Genomic DNA, 24888 nt, shown 5'->3' on the forward strand with positions numbered 1-24888 from the left:
AGTTTATAGCATAGCCTCTGTGTGTGTGTGTGTGTGTGTGTGTGTGTGTGTGTGAGCAGATCACGCTATATCTGCAGGTCAGGCGGACCAAATTATAAAACATAACACTGTAATTAACTGCGGATGGATGAGCGATTGATTTTATTAAAGGCACAGAACTCTCATTTCAACACTGCAAATGCAACGAACGTGCTTCACTTAGGGTCTAGTCCACATGCACATGGATATTTTATTACCAAGGTAGTTTTCCAAACAATCATGTCCACACAAGCATGGTTAAAAAAAAAAAAATCTCTTTCCGAATGAAAACGCGAAACCACACCATGATTGGCTGCCTGACTTCATGGCATCCTTCAGTGCATGCACCTCAGATGCACTGAGGGATGCCATGGACTCACCTTCTACAAGTTCCTTTACTTTGGTCTCAGTGGCAGGTAGCTGTATACACAGGTAACTGTATACACTGTATACAAATATGGCTGTAAAAAATCTGCATTGTTTATGCTTTTGATCTTTTATTTTTTTTAAGGGGGGGGGGGGGGGGGGTAAATCACATTATGAAATAAATGATTTTCTCCAAAACACATTGGCCACAATTGTTGGAACCTCTAGAATTTACAATAATATTTTTTTTTTAAATTTAGCACACCAGGGTGACAAGGAACATGAAATTGTCCAGCTATGATGTCTTGTTTCACAGGAGTATAAATATAAGGAAGCACAAAGGCCAAATTCCCTTAATCATTCATCCCAAATAATATAGTTTCCAATAGATTGTTGAGCTTCACAAAATAGAAAGTGGCTGTAGGAAAATAGCTAAACCATTGAAAAATCCCAATTTCAACCATCAGGGCAATAATTAAGAAGTTCCAATCAACTAAATATGTTACGAATCTGCCTATAAGAGGGTATGTGTCTATATCGTCCTAATGCACGGTAAGTAGGAATGGATATCGTTAAGGTTTTAACAGTATTACTTCTTTTACCGATACTGCTTATCAATCCGGTACTTTAATGGTATTCTTAGCAGTTATTTTTGTTATTCTTTTTTAATATAAACAGAAAAATTAAGAACATAATTAACATTGCTTTATAATCTAAAAATGTAAAATATCTATAGCAAAATAAACAGCAATGTTTAAACAAAACAAATATAAAACATATGTTTTTTGTGTGTGTTTTACTGTATATATGTCAGTACCGGTATATAAATAATTACCAAAGGGGCGTCACCAACGGACGTCGGTCAAATGCCTCTGGGCGACCTAAAACCAATCAGAGCGATAAAGGAGATGTATGCAGTGGGCTCTCGCTAAAGGGGCCTGCACACTGGACGCGAAGTTTAGCACCCGCCGCGTCTTTAAAGGGGTAGGTTTTTTCTAGGCTTGGTTGTGTTTTTTTTAAACGCTGTATTTTTCGTATATTTTACCTTTATTCCACACCGCTGTCTCCACTGTCCTTTGAACGGCTCGTTTGCTTCCTGCTTCTATGAAGCCCATCCCTCCAAAAAAAACGCAGTGGTCTTAGATTGGTTTAATGTATGTCTGCAACACTCTAGCCTACTGCAACAGCTCTCTCTCTTTCGTAATGACTGCGACGTGGCCTCGCCCTCTTTGTTGCGTGTCTGCGGGGGCAGTGTTTATTTTAAAGGGTTAGTTCACCCAAAAATGCAATTGATGTCATTAATGACTCACCCTAATGTCGTTCCACACCCGTAAGACCTTCGTTCATCATCGGAACACAGTTTAAGATATTTTATATTTTAGTCCCAGAGCATAATGCAGTCAATGCCCACTTCACTGTCCATGTCCAGAAAGCTAATAAAAACATCATCAAAGTAGTCCATATGTGAAATTAGTTGGTTGATTAGTCTCTTGAAGCATTGAAAATACATTTTGGTCCAAAAATATCAAAAACTTGATTCTTTTTGGAGGCACATGGAGGAGAAGGCAATGCTGAATAAAATCTAAGTTTTGATATTTTTGGACCAAAAAGAATCAAACGGTTAATGAATCAGTGAATCGATAAAAGATTTGGGTCGCCAATGTCACGTGATTTCAGCAGCGAACTTCTGAAACTGCTGAAATCACGTGACATTGGCGACCCAGATCTTTGATCGATTCACTTATTCATTAACCGCTTGATTCTTTTTGGAGGCACATGGAGAAGACAATGCTGAATAAAATCGTAGTTTTTGATATTTTTGGACCAAAATGCATTTGCGTTGCTTCAAGAGACTCTAATCAACCAACTGATGTCACATATGGACTACTTTGTTGATGTTTTTATTACCTTTCTGGACATGGGCAGTAAAGTGGGCATTGACTGCATTATGCTCTGGGACTAAATTATAAAATATCTTAAACTGTGTTCCGAAGATGAACAAGGTCTTACGGGTGTGGAACGACATTAGGGTGAGTCATTAATGACATCAATTTCATTTTTGGGTGAACTAACCCTTTAATAGCAAGGGTTTATGATGTCTCCAACCCAGGAAGTAGCTCGTTGTAGTCCAAACCGGCAATGAGCATACGCACACCGGCTGCGGCATTCAGCAAATGTCTATAATATTTCTCTCAAAACGTCAATATACATACTGATTTCACCCTGTGCTACAAGATAAACCCATCGTACAGTTCTTCTGTCAGAAGTTGATTCAAAATTGAGCTTGTGCATATATAATGTATGTACGCGTCCGGTGTGAGATACCTGAGACGAGGGGCTGAGCTTCGCGTCCGGTGTGCGACCCATTCGTTTAGCCACCAAAGGGGCAAGCTAGTATTTCAGACTTTTGCCGAATCCAGCCGGTAAGACAGCGATAACATATTTTATAGATATAAAGGTTTCAAGTTTTGTTCTTTGCTTAGGTTCAAATGAAAAGGAAACTTTAAATCGTTTAAAACAGACGCGATAGCTGATTCGAACGAGTGGCATTCTACGGCGGTATCCATCTAATGTACAAAAGCTGCTTCACCGTCGCTGCACTGTCGTCATCATGTAAAGCCCACTCCAAAGTTTCTGATTGGTGCCGCGATTTTGATGGATTAGAAATGAGTTTGAATGGGCTCTATGCCCGACTACTTGCAGAGCAAATCTTAACAAATCTGTTATTTATATTATAAATACAAAAAAATATAAGTTTTTTGTGTTTTTTTCAGTGTTAATATCTGCAGAGAAAGTATATCTACTGTATGTAGAATTTAAGTCACAATTTAGGCCCCTCCACCCTACAGAGACTTTCCTTGTTCGAGTAACAAATTACCTACTCGTATCATCTGATTGCAGCAATATCTTCCTTCTATTTTTAGGTCTTAACGCTGCCTTTGACACCATACAAAAACAACATTATTTTAGATAGGCTTGAGAATCACATTAGCATTTGAGGGCAGGCATTAGATGGTTTAGATCATTTTGTTTGTGTAAATGAGATGTCAGATCAAACACAAGTGGGTTATGGAGTGCCACAAGGATCAGTATCAGGCCTTTTCCATTGTTCTTCCCCTGGGGAACATTATCAAGAAACAATGGAATTAGATTTCATTGCTATTCTAACAACACCCAGCTTTTTATTTCAACATGACCCAATGAGGCTCTTCAATTCGCCAAGTTAGCAGAGTGGATTAGTGGATGCAGGGGTGCCGCCAGAAATTCTGGGCCCTATGGAAAACAAAATTTCTGGGCCCCCTACAATTTTTACAGATAAAATTTAACCCAATAAACATGCCCTGTATACTTTAAAAAAGATATTTAGCACATTGCATAGTTAAAATGTCTAAAGATGAGTACAAAGCCTACAAAAACAAGAAACAAATATAGAAAGATGTACTTGTTTACATAAAAGGGAGAACATTTATTATCTCAATTGCAATTGCAAGCACAACAGAACATATTGTACACATATTGACATATATTTTACATGAACAAGCTTTAGCTGGGTCCACCTGCTCAATCAGGAAACATCAGCTAGAACTAACTCATAATTAAATCAGTCAAGGAATAAAAATAGCTAGGCCAAAAGGGCTCAAAATCAAGACACACCAGGAGTAATGCCAGGTGTGTCTTGGCATTACTCATTCAACCTATTGTAAGTCGATGTATCCTCACAAGAGTCTTGAAAATATATTATGAAGGTTGAAAAGTTACCTAGTGCTGCTTTAAGAACATTAAAGGGGGGGTGAAACACTCAGTTTCAGTCAGTGTCATGTCAATCTTGAGTACCTATAGAGTAGCATTGCATCCTGCATATCTCCGAAAAGTCTTTATTTTTTTTATAATTATATAAGAAAGATGCGCTGTTCCGAGTCTTTCCGAAAAAAGCAGAGCGGGTGGGGGCGTGTCGTGTGAGCGGAGCTAAATAATGACGTGTGCAGCAGCGCGCTGCTATTGTGTTGAGTGCGTCGAGTGCGTCGTAAAGCTGTGTCATCCCTAACAGCGGGAAAAAACTTTATTCAAAATAAAAATATGGCTTTTAATCAGATACAGCCATACATCTATGATCCGGAATCAGACCCAGAGGCTGCAGTTGAACAGGAGCAGCAGCAAAAACGACTAGAGCAGGACGTCTCTATGTGGTACGATATACACTAACTATATAATATGCTTAGCGGCTTGTGTTATTTACATATTTATACTTGAATTATATCGTCGTATTTTTGTCTTTGAAGGTGTACATTTGGGAAGTGCAGTTGTGCACGTGTGTTTGTGTGTTTACGCGTGGTTTGTGTAGACAGGTTAAGTTAGTGTTTACATAGAAAGACACGGAATAGTAGCGCATTTGAATGAAGAAGCGTGCTTATTTAGTTCAACATATTTCCCCCCTCTTTGTGTATTGTTGAGTGCTTTTACAATACACAAACATAAAGTTACACATATAGTGGCCAGCTAAACAAATGTACACGCACTACACATCGCATGCTCCATTGATCAATTTCTATATATAGTAATATAGTAACTATACGTGATCATGTTTGGGCTACTTGATGAGCATAGACACAGACATTTGAAGCAGTCTAACTCAGCGCCCGCGGTTCTAACGTTGGGACCTTTATCGTTGGGACTGCTCCATCCTTCAGCATTAGGCTATTGGAAAATCCGGCGTCATGCTGGGCCTTGTTTATGAAACAGTCGGCACCGAAATGCAGCGAACAGATATAAACATTCGCGCAACTCAGTTGCTGATCCGGAAAAGCAAATTACATCCACTGTTGCCTTACCGCGGGGTTTTGGGGGAATCTGTGCAGGACTGTCTTGGTCTGGCAACCAAAAACGCACTTTTTGATGTCATTGTTAATTGTGCACATTACCTGTGCAGCGCAGCCTACGAGCGCTTTGATGGGCGTAGCCTGTTACTTTCGCTCTCTCCCTCTCTCTCTCTCTCTCTCACGCGCTTCCGGTAGAATTGTCCGTAAGGCCCATACAAGGAAATTCCGCCCCCACTAACGTCAATGGGGACGCATGATCGCAAAAAACTTGCCGAAACTTATGACTAACCGGAAGTAGTATTTTTGACAAAGAAATACTCCCATCAAACGTCCACCTTAACTTTTGAAACTTTGTCCATGTTTAGTATGGGATTCCAAGTCTTTAACAGTGTAAAAAGATCAGTATGCATGAAACAGCATTTCACCCCCCCTTTAAGTAAGACAGCATCGATCGTAGCAGCAGCACTGTCACGTGACAGAACATGGCAAACTGATTTTGTAATTTTTGAAGCGTGTAGATTACTTTTTGTTTATCATCATGTGGCGAACACAGTAGATAAGACGTGTTTAGAGGCTTCAATCTTCGTGAAGTTTCGCGCTCAGGCTCACCTTGTTCATTTGAGACGGGGACGGGGGGCGTGGGAGAAGGGTGTGCAGCAGCCACTGAATCTGTGTCTACGAGACATGATAACCCGGAGACAGCACATCAGAGATGTATTGTTGGATGTAAATCATAATTCAGTAATTATTTTAGCTAGATAAAAGCAGGTCATGTAGCAACAAAAATAAGTAGGCTAACTCTGAAAGTTTTGGAATAACGTTAGAGGAATAGGGCAAGCTGCCTTTCTTTTTGAAAAACTGTGTGACATACTGTAGACTTCGGCGTTCTCTGTCTTCTCTTTCCTTCTTTCCGTTTTTGATGCCCCGACTTTTGATGTGACATACCTGCGTGTGTCACTGTCTGCGCTTCATCATAGCAAGTGCAATAACCAAGAGCTCACGCTAGCGCGGACCGCGCAGGTGGAATGAACCATTGTGAGGGAGGGGGGAGAAGGTTGTGACTGACATTTTGAAATTCGTTTTTAAAATATAAAATCTATGGTCAAAACGGACAAAATACACATTTACTGCATGAGGGGCCCAAGCACATTTAATGTATGTATAAAAAAGAGAAAAGAAATAAGAAAAGAAAAAGGGGGTCTGCTCTTCTGGGCCCTAAATCAGTCTGGGCCCTTAGAATCGTCCTAACCTTCCACCCCTTTACGGCGCCCTTGAGTGGATGGATCAACCACAGAACTTAATGCCACTAAACAAAAGAGGTTAGAATATAATATGTTGCTCAATGGTTGTACCATTGTGTGATTCTTTGCAGTTAAGCACCTGGGTGTTATGCTTGATCAGTCTTTTAATCATGAATCAATACGCTGATTGACAACTATTTGAATCTTTATTTGAAGAACACGGAAGAGAAGATAATGCTGAATAAAGTCATAGTTTTTGATATTTTTGGACCAAAATTCAAAATTCATTTTTGGGTGAACTAACCCTTTAAGGATTAAATTGTTTAAAGAAAATATAGAGAAAGTTCTTTCATAGCAACATGTAACTGCACCAGCAAGCTTTGGACTATGATGAACCTATGAAAATAAATCCATTTCCTTTTGTTCAGGACAGGCCATAAAACAAAAGGAAGATTAGGATCCCACACCCAGTTACCACTTCCAACAAATGATCCTGCCAGCCAGTATACCCTTTGTTTATCCTTTCATGTTGTAGTTTGTTCGACCTATGCAGAACTGGTCAACAGTCAGTATGTATTTTTTCACCAAAGCAAAATGGAAGTTAAGAAACACTAGCATTTAGTAGCTTGACTAGTTTGAAGTATATATATATATATATATATATATATATATATATATATATATATATATATATATATATATATATATATATATATATATATATATATATATATATATATATATATAGTATACAGTCAGTCATTATCAGGAATAAAGCTGACAGATCACCATTAGTTTAGTTAATTGTTTGTGGTTACCAGCTAGCACTGCAACTAAAATTCAAATTATGTTTATTCACAGGTGTGTGTATTGTGTGATTTGGGGAAAAGAAACAGTCATGCTGTGGTTGTCTGTGATTATTAATAAATTCAGACTGGGCACCCTGACTGGTAGTAGCTATGCAGCCCCATACACAACAAACTGCAATCCAATGTGTATTCTGACACATTTTTATCAGAACCAGCATTAACTTTTTACACAAATTGAGTCAAGTCAAGTCAACTTTACTTATATAGCACTTTTTGCAATGCTGATTGTTTAAAAAGCAGTTTCACAGTGTTAAAATGAAAATAATGCAACAGATTTTGATTAAATACCACAACTATAAGCTCAATCACATTCAACAATGATACGTCTGTAGGTACAGTAGCAAAATCAGCCTGTTTTAGTGTAAGGGTCAGAAAGAGAGAGCGAAATGATCAACAAAAAATTGTAGGACTAGCTTTGCGAGAGTAGGTAATATTAGTATTTCAGACATATTTTTTCTCATCCAATTTAAATCATATGTTGTGTTATGAACACATACAGAATACAAAAATATATGCTGCATTTAACATGTACATGGTTGGTTGACTTTCACGGGAACAAAAAGGAACATCCTATTCTACTGTTTTTCAAAGGATGGATGTATACCCATTTGATTTTATGCACCTCTAAGTAATGGGTGTATCTGAAACAGTCAAATCCGTTAATTAGGAGGTGTCTACATACCTTTGGCCAAGTAGTTTGCCTATTATGTAACTGTTTTGGAAGCCTACACCCAGTCAATGGTTTGTTAACACCCTTGCTTTTAAGGGATGGTTCACCCAAAAAGTCATAAATCACTCATCCGCATGTTGTTTATCCATAAGACTTTCGATCATCTTCAAAGCAAAAATAAATATATTTTTAAAGAAACCTCAGAGATTTCTGTTGCTACATTAAAGGGTTACTTCGGGATACTTCACCACTTTTTCATATTAAACTATGTTATTCTGTTAACTAAGACGAGTTGATACATATACCTCTCTCGTCTCAGTGTGTGAACTTAATCGCTCTGACGCGCGGTGACATTCTGATAGCATTTAGATTAGCCCACTAAGCCAAGTTCATTCACTATGGTACCAAACAGAGATCAAGTTAGAAGCGACCAAACACCTCCACGTTTTCCCTATTTAAATACAGGTACACGAAAATTTGAACGATCAAGTATGGTGACATAATAATATAATAAATGGCATAATAAAATGTGGTGCTTTTCTAAGCTAATTAAAAAGGAGATAGCACTTCTTAGAGTACTTCGACTCTACGCAGTAACAAGTCACACCTGAAAAATCCTCCCTCACATCTCCGCCTCCCTCTCTCATTTCTGTCAATAGAGGGAATGCACATGACTTCACCGTCAGCTGGAGTGACTGCAATTGCTCCCTGCTGAGTGGCAAAAAAACTGAGAGGCAGCACTGGTTTGCAGCGAGAATGCAGCAAAAACACACAAAACCAGGCCCGGCGCCAGAGGTGGGGTAGGGGGAGGCTTGACTACGGACCCCATGGACATCACTGTTCCGAGATTGAGACGGACTTGATAATAGCGTGTCATTTCCTCACTCAAACCACTGCCGCCTGATGCTGCTTCTGCTTTCTGAGGGAAAAGCTCCCCATAACTGCTTGTCTATGATCTGTAATCCTCGTAATCCTCTGTAAGAATTCATAATAATAGCATATTATTAGCAAAAAGGAGCTAGCAAAAGATCCAGTGTGTATCTGTATTTGCACTCGTCAAATGATTACATTTCCATTGTGTTTTCGCTTCGGTGAGTAATGTAGCCAATCACAGACATGTTTGTAGATTTCTACAACAAAGTTGGCCAATCACAGGTGTTGAATTTGGAATCCACTCACCGCTCGAGCCTCGAGGTTCTGAGTTCAGTTAACACTCATCTCTGTAAGTGCAGACATTGGAAAAATAAGAGATTCATTGTATACCAGCTTCACTGATTAATATAGCGTAACTTTGTGAGATTGTGTTTATTGAATGAGTGACAGCTTTTAGTGGTTATACAGGGAGCGCTGTTTGCGTGTTGTCCAGGAAATATAAATATGATTTATTTTTTATGTTTAGGTCTATATGTTCAGAATTTGAATAAAACTTTTGTTTTCCTTTCTTGACAAGCAGCCACACACATGCTTCAATACACTGACCCATCCGCATACATGCAGAATTTACTCTTACATAAAACAAATTTATGTAATGTTATCGAAATCAGACTCATAAATCTCAGGAAAAGACGACTCCTGCATGTCATTATCCATGGATCATAGTATCAGCCCTATTTGGCTGCATGATTAATCATATTTTAATCGTGATAACAAAATCTGCTTCTGTCGATTGATTTCAAATAATCGTCACAATATTGGCCCTCTCGTTATTTATCCTTTAAACTTGTTTTTCTTTGGGGTTTGCGTCGATAACGAGCCTCCACTAGCAGTCATGCTTGTGGTTACCAGATTTGAAGAGGTTAAATCCCCCAAACAGAGCTTTTCTCCTTAAAAGGATATACTTTCTTCCCGGTGTCTTACTTAATCAGTGCAAACTGACAACCCTTTGTACGCGCGCCCTCTAAATCCGGAAGGAGCGCTGATAATGTTGAAAACAAACATGCACTGGAGTTTAGCGAACTCCACAGCGAAATCTTGCTTCACTGAAAGTGTCATACAACCAGTCTTTATTTGTGTGGCTAACTCTGCCATGATCAAACCTTTAGCGCTAAATTTCAACAAATGCACGAACGGATCTCCACCATACTGTATGTAGAATAAACGCACCCTTGCAACCAATGTGACAATTAAATCGGGAAAAGAAACCTAATTTAGAATTATTGGAAATAATATTACGAGTTTTGCCATTTTATCTTTTGAAGATCCTAAAGGTTTTAGCAGTTTCATGATGTGAATCGGTTGAAAATTATATCGTCACTAATAAAACGCAACATGAAAATGTGAGAAAAACTTAACGTGGCTTAATTAACGAAGTGTTATTGACAAACCACACATAGTGAAAACCACACTAATATAGCATACTATGTACAGAAAAGCAGATGAGCCCTGAATAGGAACGCAACGCATTTAGTTGCCACTTTCCTCCCATAAAGATAAAGCCGCTTAACGTAGCCTAATGTAGGCTAAAGTGACATTAAAAGACCAAACTTAGTAAACATTAAATACTAATAAAGCATTCTATACAGAAAAATTGGTTTGTGCAGAATTTGATCTTTTAATATCACTAGTAGGCTACATTAAGTGATGTTAAGCGTTTTCTTTGTAACGGTTTTCTATAGAAGGAAAACACTTAACGCATAATTAAGCCACATTACGCACTTTTCATGTTAAGCATTTTAGTCCCTAGCCACAGACATTTGTTTATATCGTTGTTCTTTGCTTTAAGAATTTGCTGGGCAATCTGAATCTGTGGTTTGTCTCATTTGTAAACAAATTGTGGTGCTAATGTGACGAAATCTAATGTGAATACGGATAACAAAGCCTTCACCAAAACCATGTGTTTTGTATTGATTTACCATCTAACGTAGTTATCATGGTTAAATGAAGTCAGTGTGTCACCTACAGGCCTTTTGGGTGAAGTGTAGGTAGGTAAACAATATTACCCTTTTTGACAGAATAATCGTGATCAATAACCGTGATTATCGATGTATATTGTGATTATCATGTTTACCATTATCATGCAGCCCTACAATGAATAATAAGGTTTGTCATATTATTTAATTACTTTTACTGTATTTTTTTTTTTTTTTTTGCCATGGTATCGATTCAGTATAGGTATGGAGGTAGTATTTGCTGATACCTTTTAATTTTACATTTTGTCAAGGGCTTGATTACGTTTATACTTTTTTTATAGTACATTTACTATAGAATTGCAAGTTAAATTATGTTTTAAGTACAATTGTTGAAAATTATTGTGATTAATTAGTTGATAGAATAATCTATATAAAAATAGTAGTTAGTGGCAGCCCTCTTCTTAACCACCTTAAAGGTTAAGTGTATAATTATTTTGAATTGAAATATTAATCCGAGCTTAATCAAGAAGGGTACACAGAAAGTGTAAACACTGTGACTCTGTCATGCTATTAAAACATTGCTCTGTTTGTCTGAACATCCAGACCAGCCTGACAGAGCCATTCTGAGGCAGGACTATCCGTCTGTCGAGCCAATGGCAGACTGGGGGAGTGTTCAATAAGAAATTCCAGTTTCATGCCACTAGCACCACAGAAATTACACCCCTCTGCTTTTAAGACAAATGACTGCAACAATGACACACTCAAGTTGTCTCTGTGTATTAGGCTGGGATAGGAGAAAGAATTTTAACATGTATGCTTTAATCATTCATTATGGCAACACAAAAGCTTTGCTTCAAAGTTCAATTAATAATTCAGACTTTACAGTAATATGTAAATTAATAAGGCTCTATATACAGTTAAAATCATGACTTGTCTTGGTGTCATGACTAAGTCATAAATGTATGTTTTAACCAATAACATAACCCATAGCAAACTTCTGCATGGTCATTCTGCAGCTACTCGGAGTCACTAATGCTTGCCTACAGAGTTGGTTATTAAAACAGACCATGATCAAAATAAAATCCAAAACGAATCATTTCACCTATCATGCTGTGGGGGATTTCCACCACTCATCTTTTAAATCTGCCACAACGTTAATGAGCCATAAGTCAATTTACTAATTTTAGCTCACAAGGCTGAGGGAGGATATACTCTTTCCTCTCTGAAATCTGATTTGCTTAGTGGTTTGTTGAGGCTGACTTTTTGTGATGCGAGATGGCTTTCATCCATTCAAAATAAAGTTCTTACTGTTCGTCAAAAGTTAATGTACATTTACCTATCCCATAACATTTAGAGACAACTACAAGTTCAGGTTGACTTTCCCAAAACATACTCATGAAATGCTTATGACACTTACCATGTTGAAGCGACTCCTAAAGCACCCAAACGCAGGCATGAAATGACATGGAGACATAAGAAACTAAATCTTGTTCTCAGACTGGGCTAAAAAGAGGGATAGGGGTTAAATGACACAGCTGGAGAACTACAATGAACAAACAGCCCCTAACAGCCCAGTGCCAGATCACATGACGAGGCAAAGCACAGATACAAGAGGACCTATTCTGGGAGACTATGAAGCACCACATTAGCCAATGCGGATAGAAGACACAAAAATAACAAATACAAAAAGTGGCATGCTACAAGGCAATATTTTGAAAAGTAACATTTCATCTATTTACAATAATTTCGATACTGGATGCACATTTTTGTGTAGCGTGTGACTTCAGAATAAATCTGTATAGTCCCATTAAACACTTATCAATGCATACATAAAACAAGCTTTTGTGTGCCACATTAAGTTCACATTTAGATTTTGTTTAGTTTTTTTTTTGCTTTCAATGGGTTTTCTAGTTTCAATGTCTGAGTTTTCTTGTCAATCTTCTAGTGTGTTAACAAATACACAGGTATTTTTATAAACTGAATTTCTCAACAAAAAAACAAAAACCACAAAAAATAAAAAAAAAATAAAAAAAAAATCACAAAAACACGCTATGAAGCACTGTCAAAAACATGCCAAACCAACAGGTGTAAATATAACCCTAACCGTAAAGCCATGTTGGCCAATCAGAAGCCTGAAAGAAAGAAAAAAAAGTTATTGTCGATTCTGGTTCTGGCAGAATCAGGCAGAATCAGTCCACACGACAACACTGCAACTGGAGTTTCTAAAAGTCTTCACCTTGGCAAGAGTTTAAAAAAAAAAGTTGTTTCAGTGACCAGATAATGCGTTTGGACAGGGCTTTTTCAGTTCTCTCAGTTTCACCATTTGTCTCCTCAGTTTCTGATTAATTAAGCTGTCTCTCACTTTAGAAGGCTGCGTCCTCCGGAGGTCGCATTCAAAGGCTGCACGATGAAATGAAATGAGACACAGCTTTAGGGTGCGTCTCAATCAGCTCCCTAGTTGTCAGGGCACTGATCAGGGAGTCAGCCCATTGACTTATGTCCTGAACAGTGCCCTGACTAGTGAACTAGGGAGCTGATTGAGACGCAGGGTAGATTCCTATTTTCAGGTGTCTCATTAATTAGCTCCTCAGTTTCCAGAGTATATATTCCCTCTGATTTTAGTTCCTCCTTAGCTCCTCCAATCAATGTGATTGTGTTTTCCCTTGATATATGTTTATATTGTGCTTATTAGTCGTGATTTATCTACAGCCACACATCGTAACGATTATGTCAAGCAAGCACATTTGAGCTTACGTTTATCATATTTTAGTGTGCACTAAGAATGGGTGTTGATCAAAGCTTATGTGAAAAAAAGATCTGTTCATCATATAAAGTGATTGTCTCTCTTTTTGCATTAGCCTACTTGATTCATATGAATTACTTTACAATGACTATAAATTATTTGAACTTTTCAGAAACACAAAAAGCACACCATTTAAGAAATTAAGAATTTAATCATCTTTTAAAATGGTAAAACAATGAGAAACTGAATTATGGCTTAATCTTTGAGACAAAAAAAGCTTTTTTAATATAAAAAATGGTCACAGACCAAAAAGATCACTTATTGAAGTAGAGCTGCAAAAATAGCTTACTCTGGATCCGAAACCCAAAACATCAACATGCCTGCCTACATTTACATATCAACATCCACAGGGTTTTTTTTAATATATTTTTTTTAGAAACCTGGCCTACAGAAAAAAAGTAGGACAAACACTAAACACTCCATAAAGGAGTCCTGGATTAAGAAATCAACTTTCTCTTGACCTTTTGATATATAAAAGATAGATAGTAAGAATATCCTGTAGGTTTCAGAGCTGAAAACATACTTGTTAGTCAAAGAAAATCTTATATTGACACCAGACCCAGCAAACAAGAGATCTCAGAATGTGCCAGGCTGTGACGTCTGTGTATGGGAGCGTATGGAGCGACGTCTGTGTATGGATTGTATGGAGCTAGAAATATGACAAAATGGTCTGAATTTGAATTGTATAAATCTGAATTATTGACAAGTGTAATCTAACAAAATTTAATATGTTGCATTTTACATACTTCTGGATTTGAATTTTTAAATGTTGAATATAGAACATTTGAAACTGAACACATCTGAAATGTTTTTTGTCGGAAAATTGTATAGACATGTATTTTCAAACAGCAGATATTTTGTTCTGAATTAATAGACTGTAAATATTCCGTTTTTGAAAATACAGATTCAAGATTTCAGATGAAGAAGAAATTCAGATCATCAAATTCAATATTTTAAAATTCAAACCGCAAAAATTCAGATCTTACAGAAAGTAGGCCAGAGGTCATCATCAGAGAAGAGTAAAGGATGTCAGAAAAGTTGAACGGAGCACAATCCTATTTCATTTCCTATTTAATGGAATAAAGAGAGAAGATTAAACGGCCCTTCTATAGTTTAGTTTAGTTTAGAATAATGCACGGAAAATAAGATTTTGGCTAGATTTCAAATTTTTCGTGTGTGATTTACAAATCGCTCATTAGTGAAGAAAATCTCAACATTTGACGTCATCTGTCGTTCTCCACGGCTGAATCCAAAACACTAATTCACTATTCCCTTCTTTAGTCTACTAATGCAGTTAACTTGAAGAAGTGAATGAAAACGTGTGGGTGAAGTCGGACAGCCTGTGTACATCGGCTGTAGCTACACTCGTTATTGCGGTGTGGGGTTGAATGAGTGCACTCGAACATGTCCATGGTTTCGGACAATGGCTGTTCCCTCAAATAATGCCCTATTTGAGGGTATAGGGGGCGATCTCGGTGGACACGGCGGTCTGTTCAACAAAATAACCGCTTCTTAAACTGTTCAGGGCAGGTCGGCTTTCTTCTGTACAACTTAATGCTGTACACAGAAAAAAATGTGTATCCGACATATGAAATATTAATCAGCACCCGGCCTGTTTTATTTAATTGTGCGGAGTAAAATCTGTGTGGTGAGGCTGCGCTAGACAGCAAAGAGCAGGCTAAAGCACAGATCAATGTTCAGTTCCACTTCAGAATAATAGGACTACTAAATTGGGAAATATTAATCAGAAGATCACAAACTGCCTTAATGACGAAGCTCATGGGTGTGGACACAGAGCAGCTCAATTGTTCTGTATGCAACATTTTACTGTCCATAAAAAAAGATTGGAACAGGAAAATGTTTAGTCAGCAACAATTTTAGCGTAAGCATTGAACATGCTGCCAGTTGCAGTTTGACGTGGCCAAGAACGCATGTCAAGTTATTCATCCTGGCTTCAGAGTTCAATAACATCAAATCTCTGATAAATAAATAAAAAATTTCATTCTTAAAATATGAGGTAGGTTATGTGATTTTTATTTAAATCGTGATTTTATTTATTCAGTATACTGACGTAATATGTTGTGTATTTTACCTTTCTTTTTGTCAGTATTAGAAACTCCAACAGCCTTCCTTCATTTGACATACGCCACATTTTTATTATTGACGAGCTACAGAGATTTTCAAGGTGCTATATTTTCCTCATCCATTTTTGAAACAAAACTTTATTAGGCTATTTAGCTATATTGCTCAATTGTAGGCCCTATACAAAGGTCTAATGTATTAGCAAATGTATTTTTTTTTTTTTTACTTCATTTTTAACATTGTTCAGATCGATACTTATCAAGCAATATTCCAAAACGGGTGAGGCTATTATTTTGTATAATTGTAAAAATAAAAAAATATATAATAATAATTATAATTATAATTTTAAAACAATTATGCTGATTGAGAGATAATAGTAGGCTATGTCTTAATAAAACAGTGTAATATACAATTTCATAATATGAATATAATAGATTGAGTGCATCTGAACCCCTCTTGCGAAACAAGAGGAAAGGTGAAGAGAAAAACTTGTGAAAGGTGAGGACACTGAGCTAATTCTGTCATGACACCACATTTGTCTGCGTTAATGGCCCTTCTCTTGACTAAAAGTGTTTCCAAACTAGTTTTCACAACATTTGAAGCATTGGCATACATAAAGTTCATGGCGTTTTTTTTGCATTTATTTAATTAAAAATGCAGTAAAAAACGTAATACAGTGAAATATTATTCTGATGTACATCATCTGTTCGCTATGTGAATATATAGTAAAGTGTCATTTATTTCTGTGATCAAAGCTAAATTTATCATCATTACTCCAGTCTTCAGTGTCACTAATCATGCTCATATTAGGATTGTTGATGCTCAACAAACATTTATGATTATTACAGAGTTGAAAACAGTTTTACTGCTCATGGTGCTGCTTCATTTTTGCGGAAACCACAATATCATTCAAACATTTGTGGTAAAATTTAAAAAAGAGAGAAATTAATACTTTTGTGATATTTTTAATATTACAAAAGATAATAATTTATTTAATAAATGCTGTTCATTGAACTTTCTCATCAAAGAATCCTGAAAAATAAAATGTATCATGGTTTCCACAACATTTTTAAGCAGCACAACTGTTTTCAACACAGATAATAATCAAACATGTTTCTTGATTATGAAATCCTCATATGAGAATGATTAGTGAAGGATCATGTGACACTGAAGACTGGAGTAAAGATGATAAATTCAGCTTTGATCACAGGAATAAATTACACTTTACTATATTCACATAGAAAAAGTCTGTTTTCATTTGTTTCACAATATTACTGTTTTAACTGTATTTTTGATTAAATAAATGCAAGTTTGTAGAGCAGAAGATAAATATTTAAAAAGCTGTCAGTTAGCAGCACTGCATTATTCATATGATATAGGCCTACTTTATTGTCAGTAAATAGCCTACATTGAGATGGATTGAAAAACACACATAAAGCATATATTGTCGCAATCATCTGATTGTCGTCGTCATGTTTCCGCTCATAACGATTGTTTTCCTTCAGTGGCAGCTCCAGCGTGACAAAGTTTCTAAGAATCCGCTTTAGGACTTTCTGGTAGAGCTCCCTCCTCATATTTAGATACGAATAAAATGACAGGTCATGCATAGATTATTTTTTGTCTCTGAATTTAAATCTTGTATTCACATTGGTTTCTATGTATAAATACACTTGCCCATGACCTCAAGAAGCACACAATCAACCGAGGTAGAGAAAGCTGTCTTGAGCGTCCCTGTTAACTTGCCCACCCTCGTGCAGGTAACGCCGGTTCGAATCCCGCTCGGAGCGGGTCGACTAGGATCAGGGAGACCCAATAAAAGTGCAGGGGATGAAAATACACTTTATTAAAAGTGCATAGGACACTTCCCCCCTGTAATCTAAGGCCATGCTTGAATTGAACACTAAGCTTGCTTTCTTCCATCCGTCAGACTCACGTGGTAGCCAGGCGTCTAATTCAATGGCGAGCTCAGTCAGTTGACGCTGTGTGCTTCAAGATTCTGACGCAAGTGAGCTAAGATTCTGATTGGCCCAGAGAAATGTCAGTTATAAGAATTATCCAATAATGTTTCCGCTGTCTAGTCTAGTAGAGTATAAAAGACACCTGTCCACAACTTCAAACATTCAGACCCCAAACTCCACAATGGCCAAGACCAAAAAGCTGCAAAAGGACACCAGAAATAAAATTGTAGACCTGCACCAGACAGCAATAAGTAAGCAGCTTGGTGTAAAGAAATCAACTTTGGGAGCAATTATTTGAAAAAGGAAGACATAAAGGATAATCTTCCTAGATCTGGGGCTACATGCAAGATCCCCCTGCTTAAGCAAGTACATGTCTGGGCCCGTCTGAAGTTTGCTAGAGAGCATTTGGATGATCCAGAAAAAGATTGGGAGAATGTCATATGGTTAGATGAAACCAAAATAGAACTTTTTGGTAAAAACTCAACTTGTCGTGTTTGGAGGAAAAAGAATGCAGAGTTGCACCATACCTACTGTGAAGCATGGGAGTGGAAACATCATGCTTTGGGGTTGTTTTTCTGCAAACGGACCAGGATGACTGATCCATTTAAAGGAAAGAATTAATGGGGCCATGTATCGTGAGATTTTGAGCAAAAACCTCCTTCCATCAGCAAGGCCAGTGGCTGGGTCTTTCAGCATGACAATGATCCCAAACACACTGCCCGGGCAATGAAGAAGTGGCAACCCCATAGAAAGTCTTTGGAGGGAGTTGAAAATCCCTGTTTTGCCCAGCGAAATGTTTTATGCTTGTTTTAAGTTTCACACTGTTCATACTTTAATTTTAAAAATTGGGTATTAAGCTTCAAGTCAATACACTGTACATCTGTAAACCCAAATTTCTTTGGGAGGTAATGTTCTTCTTATGTGCATTTATGAGGTCAATAACATTGACTGGACGAATACAGCTTGCTACAGGCAGACCTCCTTCTGTGAAGAGGTTGCCACATAAGCCTGCTCTGTAGTAGTAGGGGTGTGTGAACCTACACTAGTCCCACGGTTTGTTTCGATTATGATTATCATGTCATCGATTCAATTCAATTCAGTATCACGATGCATTGACGATTCACTGCATTCTCATACAATTTTTTCAGTCAATTATATGAACTGAACCATTAAAGGTGTCAGGAATGGGCTTTAAAAAAATTATACTGTTGTTTGAGGTCAACTAAGTAGCCCATCTGGAAAACACATAGCCTGGGACTACTATTACATATAAAAAAAGACGTTACTCACATAAGTGTGTTGCACCATTCCGTTCGGATCCAATACAGAAGGCACAGCATTGCGTTTTAATCTCAATATGTTTGCAAATCCAGCATTGACCTGAGACTTGTTTACAAACAATTTTGCAGTGAAATGAAGCGAACATGTGTACATGTCTTCCCCACGTGAGCTGGAGCTAGTATTACATATTCCTAATATTAGTGTTGTCAAAAATATCGATATTTCGATATATATCGATACTGGAATATCTGAAACGATACGATTCTCAGTTTTTACAGTATCGATATCAGCTGCGCTCTCCTCTCTGACCGTCAGCGAGTTGACACATACCGGCATATTCTCACTCAGCCCGGTTAACCTCTGAGCACGGCGAACGCGCGTTCTGCTGGACTTTTTCCTCATGACAGTGTGTTAGTGTTAGTGAGTGATCGGTCTGAATTTCGCGCGGGATTGCACATAAATTAATTCTACTAATCCCCGCAGATTTCGTGCTCCACATCTGAAGCGCACACACACATAGCCTACCGTAATAAAGCCGCCTCTGACATGATACAAGTACAAACATTTGCTTCCTTTTCCAGCTTATTATTGGTCAAATACACTCAAAGAATTATCAGTGCACATCTGGAAGAGTATTAACGTAAACACAGTCGCAAACAGTTCAGGAAGAACGAGTAACAGGAACAGTGCAGGATCCATGCGTCTGTTAGTCTTAAAGGGACCGCAGTCATTTGCTATTCAAACTACAAAAAGACAAACGATCAACTGCTCTTGACTGATCAATTTGTGTAACTTTAATAGTTTCATCTGTACGCTATTGAATTTTTTTTCCAAAGAACATTATCCAATGTTGTTTTAAATGTAATTACTATGCATTTTTTTAATTCAGTTTCTTATCTGAATGTTAGACTTACCTGAAAAAATAAAGCAGTCTGTTTAATTTGTATCTTCTATTCTATTGCATTTATTTGTGCTATTGTTTGTAATCTGTTTATTTGTTCTTATTTTATTACTGTTTACTCGTCTTTTTAAATTCAATTTACCATTCGAAATCAAGCATCTTGTGCTGTGTGTAAGCTATTGCAACACAATTACCCCATTGTAAAAGATACATTGAGATAGCAAAAAATTGTGAGATAATTTTAATAGTAATTGATCAATAATTGTTCAAATCAAAACGATGCCCAACCCTAAGGAACATGCTGGCCACATGAATTTTTAGTAAAAAATAACAATGAATAATAACAAGTTCTGTTGTCATATTAAGCATCTTATCTTATTTATTTATTTATTTATTTTTTTACTGTGGTATCGTTTTAGTATCAATATATCGATATTTTAGTCTGATATCGTATCAAAGTCATAATTTTGGTATCGTGACAACACTACCTAATATTATGATCAGAAGGAAGCTTATGCAGTGACTGTGTTCTTCCACAACCAGGACAAATCGCATCATAGGCCGTAAAAAATATGGACTTCATCCGATTCTGCTAACCCCCCCTGACAGCACTGACATCTTGGGACCAAGTCTGCGCAGTAGAGAGCAGGAAATAGAGCAGGAAGTACAGCCAAAAGTCCCCCACACTCTCACCGTTGCAAAACAATTCATTATGTTGGTGGGAAATGAACAGTTGTGGAAATGTAGAAATTAAAGCTAAACCTCCAATCTGCTCCCAAAAATTCGAGGTCACACCCCCCGTTTTTATAGCATCAAATAACTAACTTAAACTAAACTTGAAATGAAATCATCATGATAAAAACCGCATACAATGACAAACTAACTTTGTGGAAAAAAATATATGAAGTGTAATTTGATTGTTTAGTTTGTCTCACATCCATTGGAAAACACGGAAGAGCGGCTATACTGGCCACCTGGGAGCGATCGAGGCGCAGAGGCTTCAGTTATAGTAATGGGAATTTGGGTTTTTTTCCGCAAACCAGTTCTTTCGGACAGTTCGTTTAAATGAACCGATTAAAAAAAAACGGATCACCCGTCACCGGTTACATTCATATAAAGTATTTGTAATCAAAACTTAGTATAGTAATAATTATTATTGTCATCATCATCTTGGATATGTTTTTCATTTATGTTTTGCAAAAGCACTCAATACAGAAAGTTAGTAACTATAGTGACTTGTGGGATCAGCGGTGATTTTAGACGCAAACCGTTTAGAACGATTCAGTCTGATTTGGTGAACTGGTTCGACCAGTTCACTAAAAAGATCCGGTTAAAAAGAACAATTCGTTCGCGAACCAGACATCACCTTCCAGTTATTTACAGGAGTGCTGCAGGCTTGGTCAAGATGCGCACACAATTGTTTTCTGGGCCTGGTGTCTATAAAAGCTTTTCAGCTCTGAAACTTTATCACCCTTTTAATTTTACCTGCTCAAAGAAAATACAGTACTTGAATGTCTCAAACAAAACTTGCATCTGGGCACAGCAAACAACAGGAGCATTTAAAAAAAAATACACAACAGGAAATACTAAAAGCCACTTCAGGAGGTGGTCTGGGTCGCTTTACAGTCAAAACTAAAGTCTAAATACATATGGTTGTTTAAACCGCATATGTAAATTGCCCCAACAATGCTAAAAAAAATAAATGTTATAGGGTTATAATGTTATAGAGTGTTATGGTTGTCATGTTATAGCCAGATATAACAGCACTAGCGCAGCATGCATTGTTGCAGAGTATCTTTTTATCAAGCCAACGTATAAACTACCACAAATTAAACCAAAAGTAAAGTTGTAGGTGCTCAACACACAATCATATTAATTAAAAGTAAAGAAACTGAATGATCTTACCAGTGCTGTGTCCACACTCTAATTGAAGATTGGATTTATATCCATTTTGCGGAGATACATTTATATGCCCAAGTGTAAATGATTGTTTTGATAGCTTTGATTTACACAGTACGTGTTCACTATGTTGTGCTTACTGGGTTGTTCATGAAAGCTGAAATGTGCCCAGATGTCAGCTTTTAAAGTAGTTGGAGCATTTTTAATTACTCTCAAATGCATCTCGCCTCTCTCTGCCATTGTATGCTTCCGCTACAAAGTACGTATGCAACAAAGGACGTCAGGAAATAATCAGTCCATTATAACCGGTTCTGGTCTTACTGAAACAATACCGAATCGTCCTCGTCTGCATTGCGATGCATCGAAGAAACAAATAATTTCAACACCCCTATGTAATAGGTCTAAAAAAAGAGCAAATATAAATGACAAACTCTTCTCTACTTAGGCTTCTTCCTAAAGTCAAATATTATTATCATCTTAAAGTTAATTTAAAGTAACATTTCTTTAGTTTGAAAGTGTGCAAGGGATGCTGAAGTACTGTGAAATTCCTTTATTAGCTGAGGAATATCTGTTCCAAGCTGTCCAAACAGCCCTCTGTGGTTCAGGTACAGCATTATAAAGTCATTCTTAACAATGAAGGGTTAAGGAAACCCAAACCAAACACCATCCTATTGTCTGTACTTCCGCTGATTGTTTTTCAGTGGTCTCATAGCTTAGAAAACCTGTCACAGCCAATACAAACATAAATACACCACTAGTCAAAGATTTGGCCATCCTTGGTATAATGTATATTTCTCATTATCTTAAAGAGCTTTTGATATGGTGTACACTTACTGTAAATGCTTGAAATTAGTTAGTATTTTAAAAAAGGGATAAAAAAATCTAATCTCTGCAACACCAAGCAGATCCATCAAACTTTCACAGAAACTGGAGTAAACTGGGTTTATATATGTCCTTGTTTGAAATAGTTTTGTTGCCTAAAATGTGCCCAACACACATGGCAACTACTTTGGAAAAAAAAAAGCCCACTACAAAATTACCATACATCCATTATTTTACAGACTTGATTATTTTAGTCGTTAATAGGAGAAAAATAGTGATAATAATGAATGATAGGTATGTCTAAACCTTTTACTGATAGTGTATTTCAAAGAGCAGCAGATTTAACAGTCAAATAACAAGGCTAAGGCAAATATTAGTCAATGAACTGAGTTTGTTTAGCGACATCAAGTTGCCCTGGTGATACCAAAGACGGACTGGTAATCTGCATTTTTTAAACCATTTCTAACCACTCATTACCTTCTACACTGGAAGTCTTGAGTCTCTTCAACAACATTAAAGACCTATGATTCTTTAAGCACAGATTTGCCTACAAATCGAAGACAAGTGCATTTTTTAAACAAAGTGTTCTTTCCTTATCGGTCTAGGATCAGGAAATGAAAGAAGCCATCTGGCACTCAGTCAGCCACGGGCAGGTCTGGAAAAGGAACTGGGTGAGTCCAAAGGAACTGGGTGAGTCCAGAATTCTATCACAGGTTTAACACACTCTCACATGGGACCCATTAACAAAGACTTCCCCAACCTGTTAGTGCCAAGAATCAGTGGCTGTATTTCAAACCTAATCAGCTGGACAAGATTTGGGAGCATCATAAGTTGCATTCAGACTGGACGTTTATTCATGAATAAATTAAGGCATGTGTAGTATTGATCAAAGAGCAGGGCTCCTGAATTTTTTTTTAAATATCTGCATGTTAGAGGTTTTAGACATACTCTGTATTACCCCATCTTGAACATTTGGTGCACACAGAAATAGCCAGCGCTGGCAACAATCTGATCACTGGATAAACTCCACAACCAAAACAAACTGTGGTTGGTCACTTTACATGTCAGTGAGATGCTTCCCTTCCTGTCAAGTGGGCAGAATAAGCTGCAATGAAGACCAGACTTTCTGCCACAAGTTAACTGTCAGGCTACTCATGACTACAGACACCAAACATGCTGCCTAGACACACAGCTCGTGGCATTTTAGGCTTTGTCCACACCAATATATTATTGTTTAGTTTGAAATGGCAGAATGGTATTTTAAGACTTTTTTATTTTGTTTGCATCTACCACACATAATCATGATGAAACATACAAAACCTGAAATTACATGATAAACAAAATTAAAGAAGCTTTATATTTGTAAAGATGTCCTAATAACTGAGAACATTCCTGAGATTGAGTCATAAATCCTGCCTCTTTCACAATCTTTTACATGTTATACAACTGAAAGTCTTCCTGCAGAGCACTACCTAACAATGTTTTTCGTCCTGTAGCAAATTGTGAAACAATTGTTATCTTGTTTGATAGACTGATAGGATGTAGCCAGTCTTCAGATCAGAAGTCTTCCCACATCCGAGGTTTTTCTGCTAAATGTGTTTATTTTGAACCTGAACAGTGCATAATGCTATACTTGATTTTAACTAATAACTTTTCTTTGTTTAAAATGTTCAATATGGTATCAGAATTTTGAACCACACTCTTGTGTATAGGCTATACTCTGATCTTGTTGACGAAGCTGCATGTATGTCCATGTATGATAATTCAACCCTTTTTTCAAAGCTTCAAATAACCCCATCAAAGGTTTAAATTAAGAGGTGAGGTAAAATAATAAATATATAGCGTAATAACGCATGCAAATATGTATTCTCAGAGCTGTCATCCACACTGCGTGACGAACATATGGCATTTAACGCACACTTTCAACTTTTGTAGTTTGCTAATGAATACAATGCCCAAATTCTTTAGATTCCTTCGGCAAAACATCAGTGGAGGTAGATAACTTAAGTTTTACACTTGTACAAGATGAAAACACGATGAAGACTAAACTATTGAACATAAATCAAGTTTAGTAAGGTATGGTAAACTCGTGCAATCACTTACCGATAAAAGAGAAATAAAGTTTAAAAGCTTCGAAAGATGTCAACCGAGCAGTCCGTGATAAAGTTGCATTTATGATGTCAAAGACTCCGTGACACGAAAAAATAACTTGTCGATGTACAAAAGGACAATAAAAAGGCTGTCCTGCTCAAACTCCTCCGTTTGTTGCCTGTTAGTTAGCAGGAAAGATGACAGCCTGATCATGTACTCGC

At 37.2% G+C, this 24888-nt stretch overlaps 1 protein-coding gene across 1 annotated transcript in view; it reads right to left on the reverse strand.

Annotated features, from left to right (window-relative positions):
* plekhg3 (pleckstrin homology and RhoGEF domain containing G3) overlaps nucleotides 1-24888 on the reverse strand; it is a 108873-nt gene extending 83985 nt beyond the window's left edge. The window contains exon 1 of the mRNA XM_067417400.1: nucleotides 24680-24888. The gene's annotated coding sequence lies outside the window, so the exon portion shown is untranslated. The remainder of the gene's footprint in view (nucleotides 1-24679) is intronic.

Source organism: Pseudorasbora parva, chromosome 15 (genome assembly GCF_024679245.1).
Source record: "Pseudorasbora parva isolate DD20220531a chromosome 15, ASM2467924v1, whole genome shotgun sequence".
Lineage (NCBI taxonomy): Eukaryota > Metazoa > Chordata > Actinopteri > Cypriniformes > Gobionidae > Pseudorasbora > Pseudorasbora parva.